Raw genomic sequence first — 18,693 nt, 5'->3', positions numbered from 1 at the left:
TGGGGGGGGGGGGGTACTGCACCAAAATGTTATTCATGGGATAATCTGGTCATAGTGGCTCAGGACTGTAATCCTTGTATTTTGAAGGCTGAGGTTGAGAAATCAGAGAATTGGAGACCAGCTTCGGCTACATAGTAAGCTCTAGGAAACCCTGGACTATTGAGTGAGACCCTGAATCATCACCCCCAAAACAAACTGGTCCAATTAGAGGTAGCTCCTTCCTGTTCTTTGTCTTCTCCTATCTCCAGCACCTGAGTGCTCAGCTTACAGGTGTGAGCAACCACGCCCAGCTGTGACAGGAGAATTCTCTTCCTGACATTGGAATCCAGCAAAGAGCACTCATTATTTTCATAACTGGAAAAAGGCAAAAACGAAAGTGTGAAGAAACAGTCACTCTCTGCTTTGATTTGTATAATTTGTAGCAATGAACATGCATTATTTTTAATTTCAACAAGATTTTTTTTATGTGTATGCCTGTATTGCCTGCATGTATGTATGTAAGTGTACCTGTGTCATGCAATGCCCACGGAGGCAAGAAGAGGGTGTCAGATCCTCTGGAACTGGAGTTACCTACAATTGTTACCCACCGTGTGGGTGCTAGGAACCCGGGTCTTCTGCAAGAGCAGCCAGTGCTCTTAACTGCTATGCCATCTCTTCAGCCGCTTCAACAAGATTCTTAAGATAAATATTAGGAAAGAGAAATAAATTGCATGCAAATACCAAAGTAAAAAAAAAACAAAACTGATGTGCGAGCTGAGGGCATAGTTCAGTGTTAGAGCACACACCTAATAATGCATGAAGGCCTGAGCACACTGAAGATTTAAAAAGCTGGATATGGTGGTGCACATCTGTAATCCCAGTACTTAGGAGGCAGATCTAGAAGCTTGTCTATGAATTCCAGGCCAGTTTGGTCTACACTGTGAGTTCTAGGCCACAAAGGGCTCCATAGCGAGACCTTGCCTCAAAATACAAACATACACACACACACACACACACACACACACACACAGAGAGGATATGATTACATAAATAATTAAATTTGGATCTACAGCTAGTTCCTAAGAACTCAAGATATGCATTAAAAGACGCATCCATAAAAACAAGTGCCTCCGCAAGGCCAAGGAGGCGGCTCTGCCAGTCTCAAAAAACAAAAAAAAAGATGGATTCATACTAATACACACATCAGCATGGACAGATCTCAAAATTATGTTGAACAGAAACTGTCAGACACAAAAGATTACATACGATATGTTTCAAGAACAGGTGAAATTACTATGTGGGAATCAAAATCAGAACAATGGTTGTCTATAAAATGGTAGTTGTCTATAAAATGGTAGTAATTGACTGGAAGGAGGCATAAGGGAGCTTTAGAGGACTATAGAAATATAAGAAATATTCTCTTTTAAGAGGTTAGTTAGTAGCAGAGCTAAACAGGGTCTTTCTATATAGCCCAGGCTGGCCTCAAACTCATGACCCTTGTACCTCCACCTCCCAAAGCACGCATTCCCACACTCAGCTTTACTCTTTTTTTTTTTTTTTCTTTAAGATCTATTTATTTGGGCTGGAGAGATGGCTCAGCAGATAAGAACACTGACTGTTCTTGCAGAAGACCCGGGTTCAAATCCCAGCACCCACATGGCAGCTAACAACTGTCCATAACTCCAGTTCCAGGTGATCCGACAGCCTCTTCTGTCCTCTGCAGGCATTGCACGACACGGTGCACTTAACTACATGCAGGCAATTACATGCACACACACAAAATAAAAATAATAAAATTTTTTTTTTAAAGATCTATTAGCCGGGTGTGGTGGCGCATGCCTTTAATCCCAGCACTCAGGAGGCAGAGGCAGACAGATCTCTGTGAGTTTACATAGCAAGTTCCAGGCCAGCTGTGGCTACTGGGAGACCCTGTCTCATAAAAGACAAAAAAAAAGATCAATTTATTTAATGTGTACATGTGTGTGCCTGAGTCTATCTATATGTACCATGTGCATGCTTATCCACAGAGGCAAGAAGACATTAGATCCCCCTGAACAGGAGTTGCAGGCAGTTGTGAGCCGCCTGACATGAATGCTGGGAATGGAACCCGGGTCCTCTGCTACAGCAGCAAGTGTTCTTAACCACTTCATCACATCCCAGCTCCTTATTCTATCTCTTGAATACAGTGTTAGCTACACAGTTATCAAAATATCTAAGTATATGCTTGTGTTTCCATTCACTTCACAATATATAACATGTACATTTTAAAAACATCAGCTGGGGGACTGGAGAGATGACTCAGCAGTTAAGAGCACTGCTGCTCTTGCAGAGGACCAGGGTTCGATTCCCAGCACCCACATGGTGGCTAACAACTGTTATAGTAACTCCAGTTTCAGGCAAACCGATACCCTTTTCTGAGCGCCTCAGGCACTGCAGGATATGGGTGCATTTATATATGCGGGCAATACAGTCATATATACTAAAAAATTTAAAAAGCTGGGAATTGGGGGAGGAAAAAAATAAATTTAAAAAGCCAAAAAATTAAAATAAAATAAAAAGAAATTAAAAATAAAAAAGAGCCGGAGGTGGCACATGCCTTAAATCCCAGCACTTGGGAGACAGGCAGGCAGATCTCTGTGAGTTCAAGGCCAGCTTGGTCTATATAGTGAATGTCAGGCCAGGGGCTACAGGGAAACCCTGTCTCAAAAAAAAAAAAAAAAGAAGAAATTCAAGGTCACCCTCAGCTAATACCAAGTTCCAGGTCAGCCTGGGTTAGATGAAACCCTATCTCAAAAAAAAAAAGGAAAGAAAGGGAGCGGGAAGTGGGGAGGGGGGGCAGTTTCAGTCTAAAGTTTGCTATACATGAGTTGAGTGACTTTGGAATTTTGAGGTTTATCTCTGAACATACGTACATTAGAAAATATAAAATATACCTACTAATATAGTTTATCTCAAGTAGGGGGACTAACCATAACAGAATATATCAAAGTGGAGCACTGTGCCTTGCCAAATATCATCCATTAGCCAGGCGTGGTGGTACGCCTTTAAAACCAATACTCAGGAGGTAGAGGCAGGCGTATCTCTGTGAGTTCAAGGCCAGCCTGGTCTACATAGTGAGTTCCAGGACAGCTGGGGCTACAGGGAGACCCTGTCTCAAAAAGACCAATATATATATAATCATCCATCCATTGAAGGCTGAGGGAACTTTAAAACAGAGCAGGGCAAAGTTGGTCTCAGAAATCCATAGATGTTTTTCGCATTAGGAATCTATAGTTCCCAACTGTCAATGGGAGGAAATACTACTAAGTATGGCCCAATGCTTTCTACATAGTTAAACAATTTCTTAAGATCTGTTTAGAAGCCAGGCCTGGTAGCACAGGCCTCAATCCTAGTTCCTTGGGAGGCTGAAGCAGGAAGACTCCAAGCTCAAGGCCAGGCTGGACTACAGAGTGAGTTCAAGGCTAAAATAACTGGGGATATAGTATCAGAACACATGCCTAGCACAAAGGATGCTCTAAGTTCAATCCCAGTATCACAAAACAGAAAAATAGATGAAAAAATTTTAAATTGTAAAAGACCTTTCAGCTTTTTGTTTTAAATTGTATTATTTTTAATTGTGTGTGTGTGTGTGTTCGTGCATGTGAGTATTGGTGCCTGTGGAGGCCACAATGTCAGATCTGAAGCTGGAGTTACAGGTGATTATAAGTCACCTGACATGGGTGCTGAGAACCAAAATCTAGTCCTCTGGGGCAATACATGTTCTTAACCACTGCACCATCTTTCCAGCCCAAAAGACCTGTTCTGAGGGAGAATTCTTGTTTGTTTGTTGTTTGTGTGTGTGTGTCTGTGTTTTAATCTTTGAGAGAGCGTCTCCCTGTAGCCCCAGCTGGCCTGGAACTCGCTATCTCACTATGTAGACCAGGCTGGCCTCAAACTCAGAGATCAGCCTGCCTCTGCCTCCCAAGTGCTATAACTAAAGGCATATGCCACCACGCCTGGCTGGGAGGGAGAGTTCTTTATACCCTAGAAGCTAGAACAATGGCATCATGGGGGGGGGCGGTAGTTCTAAATACTTGAGAGCCAAAGAACTGCTCTTGTTATTTGATTCTATCAACTACAGAATTTGAATTTCATGCAAATTATACCAGATATATGTGTGTAATAAACATGGGTGCATATACACACTCAAATTGGAGCTAAAATGAACTGCAACTTTCTGAAAAGTGCATCTACACCCTGAAAATAAGAAACTTGATTTTGTTCAACTGCAATTAATCTCACAACTGAATGTACATTTCAGACTTGCTCACATTTTACCAGAGAAGGAAAAAACAGCTTGAAAAGAAGTATCATAAGCAAAGTTTAATAGCCTCATCATCAATCTCAAACTGTTTATTTTTATAAATCTAGAAGTCATGATGAAAAGCAAATTTGTTCTCACATACTTCTGTATTTCCACTGTAGGCATTCAACAACCCTTGTTTCTATTCTTCTCTTTTCTAATTCAATGCTGTTTGGTTTCTAAGTTAAGAAGTGTGTTTCATTTGCATAAATGGTAACTATTCTGAGATACTATTCATGACTATACATTTAAATTTTCTAGAGTACCATTCATAACTTCAAATGAAACAGGGAAAAAAAACATTCATTCAACTTCACCTTAATGGTGGCTTAGACATGAATGATGATGTTGTACGGTAGAGCAGGGGTGCCCAGTCCACAGCCTATGATAGCCATAAACTTGGCCCAACACAAAATTGTAAATTTACTTAAAACATTAGGGAATCTTTTCTCTATTTTTTTGGTAACTCGATTGCACAGTTCTTGACACGAACTTTGTAGATGATAATGTTACCTTGTGATGCCATAAAAATAACCATATATATACTCTTGCTATTGGTAAGCATGTATGGCTTCAGTTTTACAGTAGCATGCACTTTTCAGTGTGTCCTTTCATGTGCAATTGAACTGGCACTATCTGACATTGCATGTGCTTGTGTTGACTTGGTGAGTGAAACAGTGATTCCTCAATGTTTTAACTTGCCATTGCAAATGACAGGTGTTTAATACTATTTAGAAGACAGAAATCCTTATTTGACTACTAAAACGACTGCCACATCTGGCAGCACCTCATGCACCTCTCTTCACACTTTATGGCTGGCAAACTAAATCAGCAGCTAAGATGTGGAAGGGCCCAAGCCGTACTTCCTATTTCTCTGTCAATTTTTACAATAAAAGTAATATATGGCTGGGGATATAGCTCAATTGGAAGAGTGCTTGTCAGAATTTTTTTTAATATTTTATTTTCAGTCGGGTGTGGTGGTACATGCCTTTAATCTCAGCACTCGGGAGGCAGAAGCAGGTAGATCTCTGTGAGTTCAAGGCCAGCCTGGTCTACGTGGGTAAGTTCCAGGACGGCTGGGGTTACAGGGAGACCCTGTCTCAAAAAGACAGGAAAAAAAATTTATTTTCATTTTATGTATGGAATGTATTGCCTGCATGCAAGTGCACCTGTGACCTGTGTCACGCAATGCCTGCAGAAATCAGAAGAGGGCGTTGGATCGCCTTGAACTGGAGTTACAGATGGCTGATAGCCATCATGTGGGTGCTGGGAATCAAACCAGGGTCTCCTGCAAGAGCAGCCAGTGCTCTTACTCACTGAGCTATCCTCCAGTCCCTGCTTGCCAGATATTTTAACAATTAACAAAGAAAATTGCTTTAGCGATTTTTGGTGTATGTATCTATGTGTGTGTGGTATATGAACATATATACATGTATGTACATGTGTGCTCCTGTGTGGAAACCAGAGGTTGACTGATGTCACTATGTCCTCAATAATTTCTGTATCTTTTAATTTTTTTTTAAATTTATTTTTTGGTCTTTTTGAGACAGGGTCTCCCTGTAGCCCCAGCAGTCCTGGAACTCACTATGTACACCAGGCTGGCTTAGAACTCACAAAAATCTGCCTGCCTCTGCCTCCCCGGTGCTGGGATTAAAGGCATGTACCACCATGTCCAGCATTTTATTTATTTTTATGTGTATGCGTGTATTGTCTGCATGTAGGTAAGTGCACCCGTGTTGTGCAATGCCCACAGAGGTCAGAAGAGGCTGTCGGATCCCCTGGGACTGGAGTTATGGACAGCTGTTAGCTGCCATGTGGGTGCTGGGATTCAAACCTAGGTCTTCTGCAAGAACCAGTATTCTTAACTGCTGAGCCATCTCTCCAGTCCCCCTGTATCTTATTTTTGTTCTTTGCTTTTTGAGACAGAGTCTTACTATGTAGCCCTGACTGGCCTGGAACTCAGTGTTCAGCCTGCCAGCACTCTGGAGGCAGAGGCACACAGATCTCCATGAAATCGAGGCCAACCTGGTACACATATCTGTTAGTCACAGGGTGTTAAGTCAGACACCAAGGTGGACAAGAAGTAGCTATTTAGGTGCTAAAGATGGCCCCAGATAAATCAGGCTCTGGACCTGCAGCATTCTAAACTCTCCACAATCACTGGAGTGCTTATCACTGATCTGCCTAGCAGGAGGTTCAGTGGAGAATGAAGGTTTTCTGGGAGCTTTTTCACAGTTCCCCTTGTTGGCCAAGCATCACATTCTATACATATGGAGGGCCACATATTCATGCAAGTTGTTGGAAATGTTTCCTAGGATCTGATGTAAATGAGGCTGAGTAGCAGACAGAAGAACAGTCTTCAGGAGAGTCTAGCCAGTAAAACCAATAATAAAGAAACTCCTGGATCCTATTAAAACTATTCGCTATCATGATCTGGATTTGACTTTTATTTTCTTTTGTCCTCTGTATCTGATATAACATTTACATGTGATAGAATAGAATTATTATATTTATTCAAGAACACTGCTTGGCCTAAGGTAGTAAAGGTAACAGATGAAGGAAACACATTTTAAACAATGAAAATTTACTTTTTTTTTTTTTTTGGTCTTCTTGAGGCAGGATCTCTCAGTAGCCCCAGCTGGCCTGGAACTCACTAGGTAGACCAGGCTGGTCTTGAACTCACAGAGATCCACCTGCCTCTGCCCCCCAAGTGCTGGGATTAAAGGTGTGCACCACTATGGCCGGCGAATATTTACATTTAAAAAAAAATGAGATTGGGGGGCTAAATAGTTGGTCAGCGGTTAAGAGCACTGACTGCTCTTGCAGTGGACCTGGGTTCGATTCCCAGCACCATCCTAACTCCAGTTCCGGGAGATCCCACATCCTCTTCTGACCTCCAAGGGCACTGCATGGGTACACTTACACACATGCAGGCAATATACTCATACACTAAATTAAAATAGTAAACAAAATATTTTTTTAAATTGTAAAAAAGAAATTGCCTATGCTTTCTTCCATCTTTACAGTTATTTGTACTTTATTAAACTATTTTATTTATATTTGGAGTATTTAAACAAATTTATTATTTTTTAAAGTTTTTTCTTTTGGCCAGTTTGCCCTCATTTTCTTTATTAATGATCACAAACCTGAGTCAGTAAGATGGCTCAGCCAGAAAGGACACCTGCTACCAAGCCTGAGTCCAACCCTCAAAACCCACATGGTGGAAAGAGAAAGAGAACCGATTGCTACAAACAGTCCTCTGACTTCCACATGCACACGCCACACACCCCACCCCACGCCTCAAAATACTTTAGATCTGCCTGTCAATTTTAAGTCCCTCTAAATGGAGTACTGCATAATTATATGAGGATGTTTTTGCTTATCTATGGTGGTGATTATCACAAAAACTGTACACAGACCCTTCTTTGCTCCTCAGCTTTCATTATTTTACGTATTTAATGTGCAGTCCAACACAATTCTTCTTCATCCATTGTGCCCCAAAGAAGTCAAAAGGTTGGACATTCCTGCTAGAGGACTGACCCAAACAGCCAAGTTCTCACAAGTCACTGCTGCCTTGTCATCAATTTATGAATGCCCACAGGAACCAAACACCACTGCCTGTACCAATCCATTCGTCACAAAACACAGCCAACTGGGTAAAGATGGCTTGCTGCCAAGCCTGAGGGCTTGAGTTTGATCCCCAAAGACCCACATAGTAGAGAGAACTCCTGAAAGTTATAGTTTGATCTCCATGTGTGCTGTAGCACATGCAGCCCACCCACAATACATGTGCACAAGCACACACACACAAATAAATAAAATGTAAAATATTCTAAAAATATTTTATTATTTGTATGTGTATGCATGTATTGCCTGCATGTAAGTTAGCACACCTGTGTCATGCAATGCCCACAGAAGACAGAAGGGGCTGTCAGATCCCCTGGAACTGGAGTTACAGACAGTTGTTAGCTGCCATGTGGGTGCTGGGATTCAAACCCAGGTCTTCTGCAAGAACAGTCAGTGTTCTTAACTGCTGAGCCATCTCTCCAGCCCCCCCCAAAAGAAAATATTTTAAATTTTGTTTAAAAAATAAAGGCTAGAGCTGGGCATGGTGGCACACACCTTTAATCCCAGCACCTGGGAGGCAGAGGCGGGTGGATTTAAATAAATTTTTTTATATAAATAAATAAATCAATCATAGAAAAGCATGTTTATTAGCTAAACTTGTTTTATTGTATTTTACTTATTTCTTTTTCTCTCTCTCTCTCTCTCTCTGTCTCTCTCTCTGTAGGTCAGAAGACAACTTATAGGAGTTAGTTCTCTCCTACCACGTGGATCCCATGATGCTTATTTCTGTCAACTTGACCCAATCTGAACTCACTGGGAAGAGAATCTCAGTGAAGGACTATGGATCAGGGTGGCTGTGAGCATGTCGGTGGGGAGTGTCTCCATTTCGTTAACTGATGTAGGACCACCCAGTCCACCGTGGGCAGCACTATTTCCTGACTTTGGTCCTGAGCTATGTGGGAGTAAAGAAAGTGAGCTACACAATAGAAGCATGCATTCTCTGTCTCCACTGTGGATGTATCTAGCTACTTTAAGTTCCTGCCCTGATGGACTGTGACTGAGAATTGTGAGGGAAAGCAAACCCTTTCTCCCCTAAGTTGTTTTCCATCAGGGTATTTTAATCACAGCAATGGAAATGAACCAGGACAGTCCCAGACTGAACCCTTCAGGTTTGGTGGCAAGTGCCTTTACCAGCTGAGCCATTTCCCCAGCTCTGAACATGTTTTTTAGAGCTACAGAGTAACTAAGCAAGGACAACAAAAGATTCACCTTAGCCATAAAACTTAAAACTCAGCAAAGAAGAATCCTAAAAGTTTCTACCAATTCCTTGAAAAAGCAATGCTGGTTGATCTTTAGGTGCTAACCTTTCCCACTATGAGGTTTTCTGAGTCTTTCATGAATGGTAGTAATATTCTACTAGTTCTTTATCCATCTAATCTTAATCAGTGATAAGAAATTGAATTTACATAGATCTACATAAATAATTCAGAATCTGCGCTACTCTAATATATTTTAACTTGATAAAATAAAATTTGAACAGAATAAAAATAATGTGGCTATTCTAAAGCTGTCACTTCCTGATCTCCCTCTTTTTCTCAGCCAAGGCCAAAGGCAGGAGACTGTGTAACCAGAAGGAAGACAGCAGGAGATCCATCTGAGACAGTGCTCACTCCCCTCTACACATCCCCATTCCTGTAACACAGTGGTCCTCCACAGGGGCAACTTTGCTCCTAGGGCACATGTAACAATGTCTAGAGATATTTCTGGGTATCATACTGCGGGAGGATGTCACACTGCTATTGGCATCCAGAGGGGGCCATTGAAATTTCTAATCTAATCATGAAATGGAATTAAGAGGAACTCACAAAAATGAAGCTGGGGAAGCCAGGGACATGGTAGTACATGAAATGAAGCAGGAGAATCAAGAGTTCAGTGCTTGCCTGGGCCACAGAGTGACAGCCTATCTAAAGAAAAGAAGCAGAAGAAAACAGAAACAATTTATGCACTATCAGCTCTATTAAGCCTATATGGTATGCTGTACATTGGTGGTACAAGAATAAACAACACAAGGACTGAGGATATGGCTTAATCGTATGGCACTTGTGTAGCATGTATGTGGCCCTGGGCCCAATCTCCATTACTTGAAGGAAAAAATGTTAGGTCCTGTGCTTAAGAAGCTCAAGATCAGGGGAGATTTATATCTTGTCTGACTCAGTTTTGACTCTCTGGCCAACGCTTTAACAAGGGGGAAAAAATAGACTGTCCGTTAGCTTCTCTCAGAGAAAGTGTGATAGATATTTAGTTGTCAACTTGACACACCTGGGAAAAGGGAATCTCAAATGAGGAATTGTCTCCACTGGATTGGCCTGTGGCCATACCTGCAGGGCATTTTCTTGATTATTAAGTGATGTGGGAGGGCCCAGCCCACTGTGGGCAGTGCCACCCCTTGGCAGGTGGTCCTGTGTTCTATAAGAAAGCAGGCCGGGGGCTGGAGAAATGGCTCAGTGGTTAAGAGCATTAGCTGCTCTTGCAGAGGACCTGGGTTCGATTCTCAGCACCCACATGGCAGCTAACAAATGTCCAAAACATTTGGGGGAATTCCATGCCCTCTTCTGACCTCTGTAGGCACTGCACGACATGGGTGCACTTACATACATGCAGGCAATACACTCATACACATAAAATTAAAATAATAAAATATAGAAAGAAAGAAAGAAAGAAAGAAAGAAAGAAAGAAAGAAAGAAAGAAAGAAAGAAGGCTGAGCTCAGGCCAGGGAGTAAGCCAGTAAGCAGCCTATCTACAGGCCTGCCCTGATGAACTGTGCTGTAAGTCAAATAAACCCTTTCCTCCCCAAGTTGATTTTTATTCATAGTAACTGAAAGAAAACTAGAAGAGAATGCATTAGGGAGTAGACGGTGTCTTAAATCAGCTTTAAAGGATGAGCAAAAAGCATCTTATTTCATAGCCTACACTCCCCTTCCCAAACAAGGAGCCATTCAGTTATTCCGTCAACAAAGAGCCATGGAGCACTGATTGTTACTTGTGTCATGTTGGAGACTCAACCAAACTACAACTTTATGTGTCTTCTTTTAATAGCACAGATGTCAAGTCAAGCATGGTGGCACAGACCTTTAGTTTCAGCACTTGGGAGGCAGGGAACAGCAGATCTCTATTGAGATCAAGGCCAGACTGGTCTACATAGCAAGTTCCAGACCAGCTGAGGCTACAGGAAGACCCTGTTGAAAGGGGGAGTGGGGATGGATAGATCAACGATCTCTCAGGGTCAGCAGGTTAAAAACTCTTACAGGGCAAACATAACAAGGTAAATTCAATCCCCAGATTCCATAGTAGAAAAACTTCCAAAAACTGTTCTCTGACCTCCACATATGTGCAATGGCACACATGTACCCACACTCACCATACACACACACAATAACAATAAATGAGATAAACAATTCTCAATCTGGCTATGTATTAACAACAGAGCTCCCACAGAGCTCCCATGCCACACAAGCACATTTGTTATGGAAAATTATGATATAAAACCAGCTTGAAAGTCTGGCCTTTAGGAATTACTTAATGCAAAAGAAATAAAAGACACAGTTACCTGACTTCTAGAATTTACCCAGAATCACAAGAGGATCTTGGAATCTAGGGTGCTAGTTCACTGCTTTGTAATTCTACAATAGTATCAGTGCCTTTGAAATAGAAGCTGGGTAATCAGGATAAAAACTGCTCCTATTCCCTAGTCTAATCCTATATCAACTCCACTTGCAGCTTCCAATCCAGTGTCCCACACTCTTTCCTTTCTATTGTCCAGGCTTTATTCTCAGGAACTATGGAGCCATCCAGGTAGGAAGACAAACTAAAGCCTTCAAACACAGTGGCTACATAGTCTTCTAAAAGACAAAATTCTTCAAATCTTGTCATTGGAGTTTCTTGTAAAGAGAAGAAATTCTTCACCCTCAAACAATACCACTAAACCTCACTCTATAGCAGAGGTATCTCAAGAAAGCTAAGGATACACACATATAATAGGACTGAGGATGTAGTTCAGTTGATAGAATGCTTGTCTAGCATGCATGAGGCCCTGGGTTCAATCCCCAGCACCAATGAGCTGGTCATGGTGGCACAAGCCTGCAATCCCAGCACTTGGGAGATGGTGGTACAAGGATCAGGAGTTCATGGTCATCCCTGGCTATAGAGTTAGCTCCAGGCAAGCCCTTTCTCAAAATAGCAAAAACAGAATAAAATCCTATTAGTGACTACCTCACATGAATCACAGATCCATACCTAATTAGTCTTTCTCTCAATTATATGGAAAAATGTAAGTTTCTCTCAATTGCTAAACAAAACAAGAGGAACAAAGAGCCTATAAATTACTATTTACAAAAGAGGTGGGGAAAGTGAGGCCTGGCGAGTAGCTCAGTTGTAAAGTGCATTTGCCTCCCATACAGAATGGTGTTGTTCCATCACCAGCACCACAAATAAAGAAACGGTGGAGGGTGTCATTTTAACATCTCAAACAGACTAGAGAGAATACTAAGATACATTTTGATACTTGGAGAAAAGGAACAAAAGTCACGTTTTAATTAAGAGCATGACAGAAAACAAAAGCATGTTTTCTATAAAACAGCATTTTTAAGGCTCTGAAATTAACTTGGTTATAAAATATTTTTCCTTCCTTTTTTTCCCCATCTTACATATCTTGTCTTTGGAGGCTCGCAATCCCTTCACTTCGATTCTAAAATCTAAAAGACTTTGAGAAGCAAGTTTCTCATTATTCATGTGGTGGTAAAACCCAATGAGAAATGACATTAGTTTATAAATGTTTACTTTTCTCGGTATTAGCATTCAAAGATGTTACTATTCAAATTGTCCTGTATTTGAGTACAAGGTGCTGGACCAGACCTCTCTAGAGTATTACATAATACATAATTCCAGGGGTAGGGAATACGGTTCAGTGGTAGAGTACTAGTATGTACAAGACTCTAGATTCAATCCCTAGTACCACAAAAAAAAAAAAAAAAAAAAAAGAGAAATACTGTACAAGGGCCATAGTTCTTTTCTAAAGTCCCCAATTTCTAAATTCAAAAACACATTTGACCCCAAGAACTTCTTCCCCCTTTGGCCTCAAGGATTTTGAATAAGGTACCATTCACTAGTGTATGAGTTAATGAAAGTTAAATCATCTTAAAATATACATAGAACCAAAACTGAAAATTCGTATGGACAGACCTTCACATGCAGTAAATTCAATGTCTTAGCAATATCATATACACAAAACCGGGGGGGGGGGGGGGCTTTAAAAAAAAAAAAAAAAAAAACGGGGGGGGGGGGGGGAGCATTAAAAAAAAAAACAGAAAACAATGGGAAGTCTGGAGAGCTGGCTCAGCAGTTAAGAGCACCGGCTGCTCTTACAGAGGACCTGGGTTCAATTCCTAATACCCATATGATGGCTAACAACTGTCCATAACTTTAGTTTCAGGGAAATCCAAGGTCCTCTTCTGATCTCCTCAGGTACTGCACGACATGGGTGCACTTACATGCAGGCAATAGACTCATACACATAAAAACAAATAAATCAAAAAAACTTTTTTAAAAACATTAAAAAATAGTAAAATAAAATAAATAAATAAGTAAATACTTAACAGGGGCTAAAGAGATGACTCAGTAGTTAAGAGCACTTGTTACCAGAACCAGAGTTCAGTTCCTAGCACCCACACTGGGTGGCTCATAGCCATCTATAACTCCAACTGACACCCTCTTCTGGTCTTCACCTGCACTCACACTCACATGTGCATACCCACACACAGACACACATAATTTAAAAATCTAAAAGCCAGGAGTAGGGCTGGAGAGATGGCTCAGTGGTTAAGGGCACTGGCTGCTCTTGCAGAGGACCCAGGTTTGGTTCCCAGCACCCACATGGTGGCTAACAACCCTACATAACTCCAGTTCCAGAGGATCCAACACCCTCTTCTGGCATGACACAGATACATTTACATGCAGGCAATACACTCATACACATAAAATTTAAAAAAATAATAAAAATCCAGGAGTGATGGTGTATGCCCATAATCCCAGCATTTGGAAAACAGCGGAAGGTTATCTCTGAGAAAATGAGGCCAGTCTGGTCTACATAGTGAGTTCTAAGTCATCTGGTGCTACAAGGAGACTCTGTCTCAAAAAAAAAAAAGGATTGGGGGGGAATCTATCTAGGAGTGGTGGTCCATGCCTTTAATCTCAGCACTTGGGAGGCAGAGGCAGGCAGATCTCTGTGAATTCAAGGCCAGCCTTGTTCTCTACACAGTAAGTGCCAGGTCAGCCAGGGCTTTAAAAAAAACAAGTAGGTAAGCTGGGCATGGTGGCACATGCCTTTAATCCCAGCACTTGGGAGGCAGGCAGATCTCTGTGAGTTCAAGGCCAGCCTGGTCTACATAGTGAGTTCCAGGCCAGCTGGGGCTCCTGGGAGACCCTGTCTCAAAAAGACAGGAAAAAAAAAAAAAACCAAGTAGGTGTGGCAGTGCCCCATGTCTGTAATCCCAACACTTGGGAGGCTGAGACAGGAAGATACTGAGTTCAAGGCAAGTCTGAGTTACAGGGAGAGATCTATGACGGATGGATGGATGGATGGACGGACGGAGAGATGATAGATAGGCAGATGAATACAGGAACAAGAGAGCTGGCTCAGCAGTTAACAGTGCATATTGCTCTTAGAAGAGCACCCAAGTCAGATTCCCAGCATCCATGTCAGGTGGCTCACAAAGCCCAGTAACTTGAGCCCTGAGATCGGAAGCCTCTGGCCTCCATGGAAACATGCACTCAGGAGCACATATTCACATACATACAGATAAAAAACATTTTTAAAAATTTTATACGGGGCTGGAGAGATGGCTCAGCGGTTAAGAGCACTGACTACTCTTGCAGAGGATCTGGGTTCGATTCCCAGCACCCATGTGGCAGCTACAAACCGTCCTTAACTCCAGTTCCAGAGGAATCAGAAGCCCTCTTCTGACCTCCGTGGCATTGCACGACACTGGTGCACTCACATACACACAGCCAATACACTCATACACATAAAATTAAAATAATAATTTTTTTTTTAATGTATGTGTATGAGCGTTAGGGTTTTTTTGGGTTTTTTTTGGTTTTGGTTTTTTTGGTTGATTTGTTTTTGAGACAGGGTCTCCTTGTAGCCCCAGCTGGCCTTGAACTCAGAGAGATCCACCTGCCTTTGCCTCCGGAGTGCTGGGACCAATGGGTGCACCACCATGCCCAGTGCTGTATGAATGTTTTGCCTGCATGTAGGTAAGTGCACTCATGTGTGCAACAAAGTAAAATCTTAAAACAATATAGCTATAAATAAGTAAATGTCAAAAACCAAACATGAGCTAGAAAGATGGATCACAGGTTAAGAGTACTGGTTGCTCTTATAGAGGACCTAAGTTCAATTTCCAACACCCACGAGGCAGCGAACACTTGTTGGTTACTTCAGGTCCAGGGTACCTGACACCTTCTTCCACCCTCAGTGAACAGTGCATGCATAGGCGCACTTACACACATGCAGAAAAAACACTCACACATGTAAAATAAAAACAAATCAGAAAGAATTTTTTTTTAATATTTATTATTTTTATGTATATGCATGTATTGCCTGCATGTAGGTAAGTGCACTCGTGTTGTGCAATGCCTGTGGAGGACAGAAGAGGCTGTCGGATCCCCTGGACTGGAGTTACGGACAGTTGTTAGCCGCCACATGGGTGCTGGGATTCGAACCCAGGTCTTCTGCGAGAACAGTCAGTGTTCTTAACCTCTGAGCCATCTCTCCAGCCCCAGAAAGAATTTTTAACCACATTTTTCAAATGATTGGTGGCTTTGCATCCTCCAATAGCTAAGTCAGATCAGGTTAAAACTCACTGATTTAAATCAGTTAAAACACAGTCAAAGGCTGAACTGCTAAGTATGGTGGGAAATGAATCATCAGTGATAACTCAGTCACAAAAATATTTTTTAAAAGTTTATCTTGGAGGATTTAAGATAAAATTATTCTGAAAGTCCAACACATCCCATTGATACCTGCTGTGAAGGTGGTGCCCGCCGTGGGCAGGGACAGTTCTTAACGTGCTCTCCACAGGAAGAAGGTTTCACATTCTTTCCTTCCTTCCTCCTTGAGCTGCTGCTTTTCTGGTTTTAGAATTTTAAACAAAGAAAATACATATTGGCTCCACCGCTAAGAACCGCCCTCTTTCTCAGCAACTTCCTCTTCCAATTTTCATCCCCATCACTGACACAGGAGAACAATACCCACAGCTGGACCTACTCTTTTGATTAACCCAACTCTCTAGAGTTTAGAAAAACTAAGGGCTACATTTATAGCATCCAACCAGCTCCTTCCCCAAGCTTCTACTATCTAAAAGATGAGGCAAACACAAAGACAGAAATAAATGTGAAGCTTAATCATAGGTAGGCTATTGAAACTTTCACCCAAGAATCCAAAGAAATCTGAACAAACGGAAAATTCTCCCAATAAAAAGTGGTCCTCTTATAGTGAAGAAAAAAGGCAGAGATGGTACCACCCTGAACCAGAGATCAAGTCTATACACTAAGTGCTGGTGAACTTTCCTCTGCAGGACACTGGCCTAGGATTCAAACTGAGTTCTCTGAAGTTATGACACATTTCAAAGTAACTTTTAACACTTAGATATGGTTCTTTCCAACTCACAGAGTAAGCGAAGGGGATGGTCTTATTATTCACCATCCAGAGATCAAGACCTAGCCTGTCTCCAAGACAGAAGGGAAATCAAATTCCTAGGCTTGACCCCTCCCTACATGTGACAAGTCAAACTTCCCTATCTTTTAAGTTGGGCAGTGACTTACCCCGAACCCAGCCATTCCCAGAGGAAATACCAGCACAGTTCTAATCTCTGCACATTACTCTGTGGCCCTAAGCAAGTTACTTAAAGTCTCTGAAACTTGGCTTCCTCACCTTGTAAATCTGCAAGGGTAACTGGAAAAACTAAACAAGAACATATTCCTAAAGTTTAGCACATAGTAGGGCAGCCATAAACGTTCTTCTTGGTCCTCCTCTTCTGAACTACTGGGCTTCACTTCCCCTCCTAGTCCCAAAAGGCTCCAAGGATTTCCTCCTCCTCCTCTGTGAACTGTATCAAACTTCCCCATCTCAAACGACCAAAAGAACCCGACCCTACTGCATCACGATCTGGATAGCAACCACCTGTATAGCAACTTTCACTGTCCGGGTCATGCTGTGCACACATTTGTCACACACACACACACACACACACACACACACGAGTCCTACCCACTCAACTTAGCATGCTAGGGATCTCAAAAAGCGCCTCAATTACTCCATGGTTCAGACTGGAAACTGAGGCTCAGGCTGAGGTGGTAGAACTTGCCCGAGAGCTCACTTCTGCAATGTCTTCGTTTTTTTTTTTTGTTTTTTTTTAACAAATGGTAAACCGAGGACCGAAGACGGAAGTGACTTGCCCAAGTGCACACATGACAGGTCATGACACTTTCGCCGGCTCTTCCGAGTCTCCCAAGCGCCCTTAGGGTCACCCCCCGACCCCCGGAGGCGGCGAGGGAATCCGAGGCCCCAGCGAACCCTCAGCGACCGCAAGAGCAGCGCCAGCCCAGTCCCCGACCCGCGCCGCTCCGCTGGGACGGCCCAGCCGGCCTCCGCACCTCCCGGCCCGGCCCGCCCAGGGGGACTTGTTGCTCACCGGAGCTCGCGCAGTTGCCCTCAGCGACATGAAGGGCTCGGCCGGCCTGCCCGGTGTCCGAGCGAGCTGCGCTCCAGCCCACCGGCTCACGAGCAGCCACCCTGCCGGACCCTCCTCAAGGCGCTACGCCCCCAACCGCGCGCGACCGGCCCGCGTCCGCCATTACGCGATGCCCCGCCCCGGGACAGAGCCACACCCCACTAGTGGCTCTGATTGGCTCGCTGCCACACCCGCCCTGCGCTTCCAGCCACCTGATCGGCCAGAGTGGATGCCAGTTAAATGACTACGCAAAAGACGTATTCAAAGATACAATCCGGGGAACTCCACCCGAGCAACTTCCGCAATCGGAGTAAACAGCGGCGTGCAAACCAAGTGAAGCGGGGGGGGGGAGGGGGGAATAAAGGCCCATCGACGCCTCAATCCGAGTAGGGAAATATCAGCTGAGAAAATCCAAGACCTCGTCCAACGCGTGTGGGAAGACTCATTCTTTTTACTAGAGCTCAGAAAGCCAGTATTTTTGCTGAAAGGAAGGGGCGAAGCCTATGGAGTTTCAGTGGACACCCCTCGAGTTGCAAATAGTTTTGTCTCTTCTTGCCTAGTGCTAGGCCTGCCTAAGAGTCGGGTGGGGAGGGTGAGTCATAGGCTTCACCTTGCCCCAAAGGGATTAGTGGGGCAAGGTCGGCTCTTGGGACTGGGAGCTCGTTCTGAGCCGCCACTCCTAGTTCCGCGGCCACCTTACTACTTTCTGAATCTGCCTGCCTCTCACTTGTCCTGCAAAGTGGGGGCAGTAGGCTCAGGCAAGTCTGCATCATACCCCCACACCCCCACACCCCTGGCCAAGGGGGTTTGCAAGGACGCAGGTCTAACAAAGTAGATAGGTGGTTATAAAAGGCTGTTGGAGGTTTGGAGAGATGACTCAGCGGTTAAGAACACTGGTTGTTCTCGTAGAAGACCGGGGTTTGAATCCCAGCACCCACATGGCAGCTAACAACTGTGTATAACTCCAGTTATAACTCTTCTGACCTCTGTATGCAGGCAATGCACGCATACACATA

At 43.1% G+C, this 18,693-nt stretch overlaps 1 protein-coding gene across 4 annotated transcripts in view; it reads right to left on the bottom strand.

The window, feature by feature from the left end:
- Wasf2 (WASP family member 2) overlaps positions 1-17,836 on the bottom strand; it is a 77,509-nt gene extending 59,673 nt beyond the window's left edge. For all 4 annotated transcript variants that reach the window (XM_029565211.1, XM_029565213.1, XM_029565214.1 and 1 more), the window contains exon 1: positions 17,639-17,836. The gene's annotated coding sequence lies outside the window, so the exon portion shown is untranslated. The remainder of the gene's footprint in view (positions 1-17,638) is intronic.
- Positions 17,837-18,693: the final 857 nt, after the last annotated feature.

This window comes from Nannospalax galili, unplaced genomic scaffold (assembly GCF_000622305.1).
Source record: "Nannospalax galili isolate Female #2095 unplaced genomic scaffold, S.galili_v1.0 scaffold1798, whole genome shotgun sequence".
Taxonomy (NCBI): domain Eukaryota; kingdom Metazoa; phylum Chordata; class Mammalia; order Rodentia; family Spalacidae; genus Nannospalax; species Nannospalax galili.
The sequence above is the reverse complement of the archived record's forward strand: the minus strand, read 5'-3'. Positions and strand labels throughout refer to the sequence as shown.